The sequence below is a fragment of the Bos taurus genome, chromosome Y (assembly GCF_002263795.3).
Source record: "Bos taurus isolate L1 Dominette 01449 registration number 42190680 breed Hereford chromosome Y, ARS-UCD2.0, whole genome shotgun sequence".
In the NCBI taxonomy this organism is placed as follows: domain Eukaryota; kingdom Metazoa; phylum Chordata; class Mammalia; order Artiodactyla; family Bovidae; genus Bos; species Bos taurus.
The window spans coordinates 15639520-15646816 of NC_082638.1; positions in this window are offsets into that span (position 1 = coordinate 15639520).

Sequence of the window (7297 nt, forward strand, 5' to 3'; positions counted from 1 at the left end):
CGAGATGCGGGCTCAGCAGTGTTTCCCGGCTAATTGAACGAGGGCACGGCCCACCCTGTCTCTGTGCAGGGACCGAGATGCGCCCTCTGAAGGGTTTCTCGAGGTCGAAAAGTGGGCAGGACGCGCTCGGCTTCAGGTTAGAGAGCTAGATGTGACCTCAGGAGGACGTGTTGAGGTAGCTCCCAAGGGCAGGATCTCGACTGGTTCAGCGCAGCGCCCGAGGGGTGGGCACAGGCGCATCTGCCGGTGTCTTCAGCAAGTGCTTGCAGTAGCCGCGGCCGGTGCAGGGAAGGAGATGTGGGCTCGGGGGCGTTGCAGGGAGCCGTGCACAAAGGGAGGCCCCAGCCTCGGTGCAAGCCATGGCTGCGAGGCAGGCTCAGGAGGGTCTGTCGGCGGACTGTCGCCGGGCGGGACCCAGCCTCGTCCAGTGCAGGGACCCAGGTGTTGGCTCCGGAGTGTTTGTCAGGGTTCGGAAGAAGCGCCGTGCATCGCCCTGTTGAGGGCAGCGACCGATGCAGGCTCAGGAGTGTTTGCCGGGGGTCGGGCCAAGGGCAGGACCTAGCCTGATTGAAGGCAGGGAACCCGATGTGGGCTCAGGAGTGCTTCACGGGGTTTGAACATGGGAAGGACACAGCCTGCTTCGGGGCATGGACTCAGATGCGCTCTCAGGATTATGTTCCAGGGACTTGAACATGGAAAATCCAACGAACACGTTCTGGACTGCAGGGACCAAGAGGTGGGGTCGGGAGTCTGTACTAGGCGCTCGCACAAGGGCAGGACCTCGACTGTTTCAGATCAGTGACCGAGACGGGGCTCAGGAGTTTAGAAGGGCACTTCTGGAAGGGCACGACCCTGCCTGGTTTGGTGCAGCACGTGAGATGAGGGTGCAGCAATGATTCCGGGGGGTTTAAACAAGGAGAGGACTCACCGTCGTTCGGGGCCAGGGGGCCAAGTTTGGGCTCAGGACTGTTTGTCGGGGGCCTTGGCCAGAGGCAGAAACCACCGTGGTTGAGCTCAGGGACCAAGATGAACGCTCAGGCGTGTTTAGTGTGTGTGTGTGGGGGGTGGGGGGGTGTGTGGGGGGGTGTGCGCAAGGGCAGCATCCATCCGAGTTCCGGGCGGGCACGCAGCTGTGGGCTCAGGAGTGTGTGTCGCGGGAATCGAAGAAGGCAGGCCCTAGACTGCTTCTTCAGTGCGCCGACCGAGATGTATTTCTCGGGGTCTTGAAGCAGGCCAAGCCCCAGAGGTGGCTTCAGTGCCGGGAGTGAGCTGCGGGATCACAGCTTTGTCCCGGAGAGGGACCAAATGCAGGACACAGCGAAGTGGACGGGCAGGGAGCGAGCTGGAGTCTCCCGGTGGTTACTTTGCCAGGTGCTTGAACGAAGGCAGGAGCCAGCCTGCTTCGGTGCAGGGATCCGGAGTGGGCTCTGGAGTGTTTGCCAGGGTCTTGACCGAGGGCAGGAGCCAGCCTGGATCAGTGCAGACACCGGGCGGGGGGCCCAGGAGTGTTTGTCATGGTATTGCCCGAGGGCAGGAGCCAGCCTGGTTTAGAGCAGGCACCGGGCGGTGGGCTCAGGAGTGTTTGTCAGGGTATTGCCCGAGGGCAGGGACCAGCCTGGTTCAGGGCAGGCCCCGGGCGGTGGTCTCAGGAGTGTCTGTCGGCGCCGGGCATGGGCAGGACCCAGCCTCCTTCAGGGCAGACACAGAGATGGGGGCTCAGGAGTCTGTGCTGAGTGAATCGAACAAGGGCCAGACCTAGACCGGTTCAGGGCAGGGACAGAGATGCTGCTTCAGGAGTATTTCCTGGGGGTAGGACCCCGGCCAGGTTTAGCGCGGGGATCAAGATGCGGGCTCAGCAGCGTTTCCCGGGTGACTGAACGAGGGCACGGCCCACCCTGTCTCTGTGCGGGGACCGAGATGCTCCCTCAGGAGGGTTTCTCGAGGTCTGATCGTGGGCAGGACGCGCACGGCTTCAGGGCAGAGTGCGAGAGGAGGCCTCAGGAGGACGTGTTGAGGTAGCTCCCAAGGGCAGAACCTCGACTGGTTCAGTGCAGCGCCCGAGGGGCGGGCACAGGCGCATTTGCCGGTGGCTTCGGCAATTGCTTGCCGGAGCCCTGGCCGGGGCAGGGAAGGAGATGTTGGCACAGGGGCGTTGGGTGGCGCTGTGCAGCAAGGGAGGCCCCAGCCTAGGTGCGTGCCGTGGCCGCGAGGCACGCTCAGGAGGGCCTGTCGGGGGACTGACACTGGGCGGGACCCAGCCTCGTCCCGAGCAGGGACCGAGGTGTTGGGTCAGGAGTGTTTGTCAGGGTCGGGAAGAAGTGCCGGGCACCGCCCAGTTGAGGGCAGCGACCGATGCAAGCTCAGGAGTGTTTGCCGGGGGTCGGGCCAAGGGCAGGACCTAGCCTGATTGAGGGCAGGCTACCCGATGTGGGCTCAGGAATGCTTCTCGGGGCTTGAACATGGGAAGGACCCAGCCTGCTTCGGGGCAGGGACTGAGATGCGCGCTCAGGATTATGTGTCCGGGACACGAATATGCAAAGTCCAACAAACGCCTGCTTGACTGCAGGGACCGAGAGGTGGGGTCGGGAGTCTGTGCTAAGGTCCCGCACAAGGGCAGGACCTCGACTGGTTCAGTTCAGTGACAGAGACGGGGCTCGGGAGATTAGACGTGCACTTCAGGAAGGGCGGAACCCAGCCTGGTTTGGTGCAGCGCGTGAGATGAGGGCGCAGCAGTGATTCTGAGGGGTTTGAACAAGGGGAGGCCTCACCGTCGTTCGGGGCCAGGGGGCCAGGTTTGGGCTCAGGATTGTTTGTCGGGGGCCTTGGCCAGACGCAGAAACCTCCGTGGTTGAGCTCAGGGACCGAGATGAACGCTCAGGAGTGTTTTGTGTGTGTGTGTGCGGGGAGGGGGTGTTGCTCAAGGGCAGCATCCATCCGAGTTCAGGGCGGGCACGCAGCTGTGGGCTCAGGAGTGTGTGTCACGAGAATCGAAGAAGGGCAGGCCCTAAACTGCTTCTTCAGTGCGCCGACCGAGATGTATTTCTCGGGGTCTTGAAGCAGTCCAAGCCCCCGAGGCGGGTTCAGTGCCGGGAGTGAGTTGCGGGATCAGGGCTTTGTCCCGGCGAGGGACCAAGGGCAGGACACAGCGAAGTGGACGGAAGGGAGCGATCTGAAGTCTCCCGTGGTTTCTTTGCCAGGTGCTTGAAGGAAGGCAGGAGCCAGCCTACTTCAGTGCAGGGACCCGGGGTGGTCTCAGGAGTGTTTGTCAGGGTCTTGCCCGAGGGCAGGAGCCAGCCTGGTTCAGAGCAGGCACCGGGCGGTTGGCTCAGGAGTGTTTGTCAGGGTCTTGCCTGAGGGCAGGAGCCAGCCTGGGCCAGTGCAGGCACCGGGCGGCTGGCTCAGGAGTGTTTGTCAGGGTCTTGCCCGAGGGCAGGAGCCAGCCTGGTTCAGAGCAGGCACCGGGCGGTTGGCTCAGGAGTGTTTGTCAGGGTCTTGCCCGAGGGCTGGAGCCAGCCTGGTTCAGTGCAGGCACCGGGCGGTGGGCTCAGTTGTGTTTGTCGGGGCCGGGCCATGGGCGGGACCCAGCCTCCTTCAGGGCAGGCACAGAGATGGGGGCTCAGGAGTCTGTGCTGGGCGAATCGAACAAGGGCCAGACCTAAACCGGTTGAGCGCAGGGACCGAGATGCAGCTTCAGGAGGATTTCCAGGCGGTAGGAGCCCGGCCAGGTTCAGCGCAGGGACCGAGATGCGGGCTCAGCAGTGTTTCCCGGCTAATTGAACGAGGGCACGGCCCACCCTGTCTCTGTGCAGGGACCGAGATGCGCCCTCTGAAGGGTTTCTCGAGGTCGAAAAGTGGGCAGGACGCGCTCGGCTTCAGGTTAGAGAGCTAGATGTGACCTCAGGAGGACGTGTTGAGGTAGCTCCCAAGGGCAGGATCTCGACTGGTTCAGCGCAGCGCCCGAGGGGTGGGCACAGGCGCATCTGCCGGTGTCTTCAGCAAGTGCTTGCAGTAGCCGCGGCCGGTGCAGGGAAGGAGATGTGGGCTCGGGGGCGTTGCAGGGAGCCGTGCACAAAGGGAGGCCCCAGCCTCGGTGCAAGCCATGGCTGCGAGGCAGGCTCAGGAGGGTCTGTCGGCGGACTGTCGCCGGGCGGGACCCAGCCTCGTCCAGTGCAGGGACCCAGGTGTTGGCTCCGGAGTGTTTGTCAGGGTTCGGAAGAAGCGCCGTGCATCGCCCTGTTGAGGGCAGCGACCGATGCAGGCTCAGGAGTGTTTGCCGGGGGTCGGGCCAAGGGCAGGACCTAGCCTGATTGAAGGCAGGGAACCCGATGTGGGCTCAGGAGTGCTTCACGGGGTTTGAACATGGGAAGGACACAGCCTGCTTCGGGGCATGGACTCAGATGCGCTCTCAGGATTATGTTCCAGGGACTTGAACATGGAAAATCCAACGAACACGTTCTGGACTGCAGGGACCAAGAGGTGGGGTCGGGAGTCTGTACTAGGCGCTCGCACAAGGGCAGGACCTCGACTGTTTCAGATCAGTGACCGAGACGGGGCTCAGGAGTTTAGAAGGGCACTTCTGGAAGGGCACGACCCTGCCTGGTTTGGTGCAGCACGTGAGATGAGGGTGCAGCAATGATTCCGGGGGGTTTAAACAAGGAGAGGACTCACCGTCGTTCGGGGCCAGGGGGCCAAGTTTGGGCTCAGGACTGTTTGTCGGGGGCCTTGGCCAGAGGCAGAAACCACCGTGGTTGAGCTCAGGGACCAAGATGAACGCTCAGGCGTGTTTAGTGTGTGTGTGGGGGGGGTGGGGGGGTGTGTGGGGGGGTGTGCGCAAGGGCAGCATCCATCCGAGTTCCGGGCGGGCACGCAGCTGTGGGCTCAGGAGTGTGTGTCGCGGGAATCGAAGAAGGCAGGCCCTAGACTGCTTCTTCAGTGCGCCGACCGAGATGTATTTCTCGGGGTCTTGAAGCAGGCCAAGCCCCAGAGGTGGCTTCAGTGCCGGGAGTGAGCTGCGGGATCACAGCTTTGTCCCGGAGAGGGACCAAATGCAGGACACAGCGAAGTGGACGGGCAGGGAGCGAGCTGGAGTCTCCCGGTGGTTACTTTGCCAGGTGCTTGAACGAAGGCAGGAGCCAGCCTGCTTCGGTGCAGGGATCCGGAGTGGGCTCTGGAGTGTTTGCCAGGGTCTTGACCGAGGGCAGGAGCCAGCCTGGATCAGTGCAGACACCGGGCGGGGGGCCCAGGAGTGTTTGTCATGGTATTGCCCGAGGGCAGGAGCCAGCCTGGTTTAGAGCAGGCACCGGGCGGTGGGCTCAGGAGTGTTTGTCAGGGTATTGCCCGAGGGCAGGGACCAGCCTGGTTCAGGGCAGGCCCCGGGCGGTGGTCTCAGGAGTGTCTGTCGGCGCCGGGCATGGGCAGGACCCAGCCTCCTTCAGGGCAGACACAGAGATGGGGGCTCAGGAGTCTGTGCTGAGTGAATCGAACAAGGGCCAGACCTAGACCGGTTCAGGGCAGGGACAGAGATGCTGCTTCAGGAGTATTTCCTGGGGGTAGGACCCCGGCCAGGTTTAGCGCGGGGATCAAGATGCGGGCTCAGCAGCGTTTCCCGGGTGACTGAACGAGGGCACGGCCCACCCTGTCTCTGTGCGGGGACCGAGATGCTCCCTCAGGAGGGTTTCTCGAGGTCTGATCGTGGGCAGGACGCGCACGGCTTCAGGGCAGAGTGCGAGAGGAGGCCTCAGGAGGACGTGTTGAGGTAGCTCCCAAGGGCAGAACCTCGACTGGTTCAGTGCAGCGCCCGAGGGGCGGGCACAGGCGCATTTGCCGGTGGCTTCGGCAATTGCTTGCCGGAGCCCTGGCCGGGGCAGGGAAGGAGATGTTGGCACAGGGGCGTTGGGTGGCGCTGTGCAGCAAGGGAGGCCCCAGCCTAGGTGCGTGCCGTGGCCGCGAGGCACGCTCAGGAGGGCCTGTCGGGGGACTGACACTGGGCGGGACCCAGCCTCGTCCCGAGCAGGGACCGAGGTGTTGGGTCAGGAGTGTTTGTCAGGGTCGGGAAGAAGTGCCGGGCACCGCCCCGTTGAGGGCAGCGACCGATGCAAGCTCAGGAGTGTTTGCCGGGGGTCGGGCCAAGGGCAGGACCTAGCCTGATTGAGGGCAGGCTACCCGATGTGGGCTCAGGAATGCTTCTCGGGGCTTGAACATGGGAAGGACCCAGCCTGCTTCGGGGCAGGGACTGAGATGCGCGCTCAGGATTATGTGTCCGGGACACGAATATGCAAAGTCCAACAAACGCCTGCTTGACTGCAGGGACCGAGAGGTGGGGTCGGGAGTCTGTGCTAAGGTCCCGCACAAGGGCAGGACCTCGACTGGTTCAGTTCAGTGACAGAGACGGGGCTCGGGAGATTAGACGTGCACTTCAGGAAGGGCGGAACCCAGCCTGGTTTGGTGCAGCGCGTGAGATGAGGGCGCAGCAGTGATTCTGAGGGGTTTGAACAAGGGGAGGCCTCACCGTCGTTCGGGGCCAGGGGGCCAGGTTTGGGCTCAGGATTGTTTGTCGGGGGCCTTGGCCAGACGCAGAAACCTCCGTGGTTGAGCTCAGGGACCGAGATGAACGCTCAGGAGTGTTTTGTGTGTGTGTGTGCGGGGAGGGGGTGTTGCTCAAGGGCAGCATCCATCCGAGTTCAGGGCGGGCACGCAGCTGTGGGCTCAGGAGTGTGTGTCACGAGAATCGAAGAAGGGCAGGCCCTAAACTGCTTCTTCAGTGCGCCGACCGAGATGTATTTCTCGGGGTCTTGAAGCAGTCCAAGCCCCCGAGGCGGGTTCAGTGCCGGGAGTGAGTTGCGGGATCAGGGCTTTGTCCCGGCGAGGGACCAAGGGCAGGACACAGCGAAGTGGACGGAAGGGAGCGATCTGAAGTCTCCCGTGGTTTCTTTGCCAGGTGCTTGAAGGAAGGCAGGAGCCAGCCTACTTCAGTGCAGGGACCCGGGGTGGTCTCAGGAGTGTTTGTCAGGGTCTTGCCCGAGGGCAGGAGCCAGCCTGGTTCAGAGCAGGCACCGGGCGGTTGGCTCAGGAGTGTTTGTCAGGGTCTTGCCTGAGGGCAGGAGCCAGCCTGGGCCAGTGCAGGCACCGGGCGGCTGGCTCAGCAGTGTTTGTCAGGGTCTTGCCCGAGGGCAGGAGCCAGCCTGGTTCAGAGCAGGCACCGGGCGGTTGGCTCAGGAGTGTTTGTCAGGGTCTTGCCCGAGGGCTGGAGCCAGCCTGGTTCAGTGCAGGCACCGGGCGGTGGGCTCAGTTGTGTTTG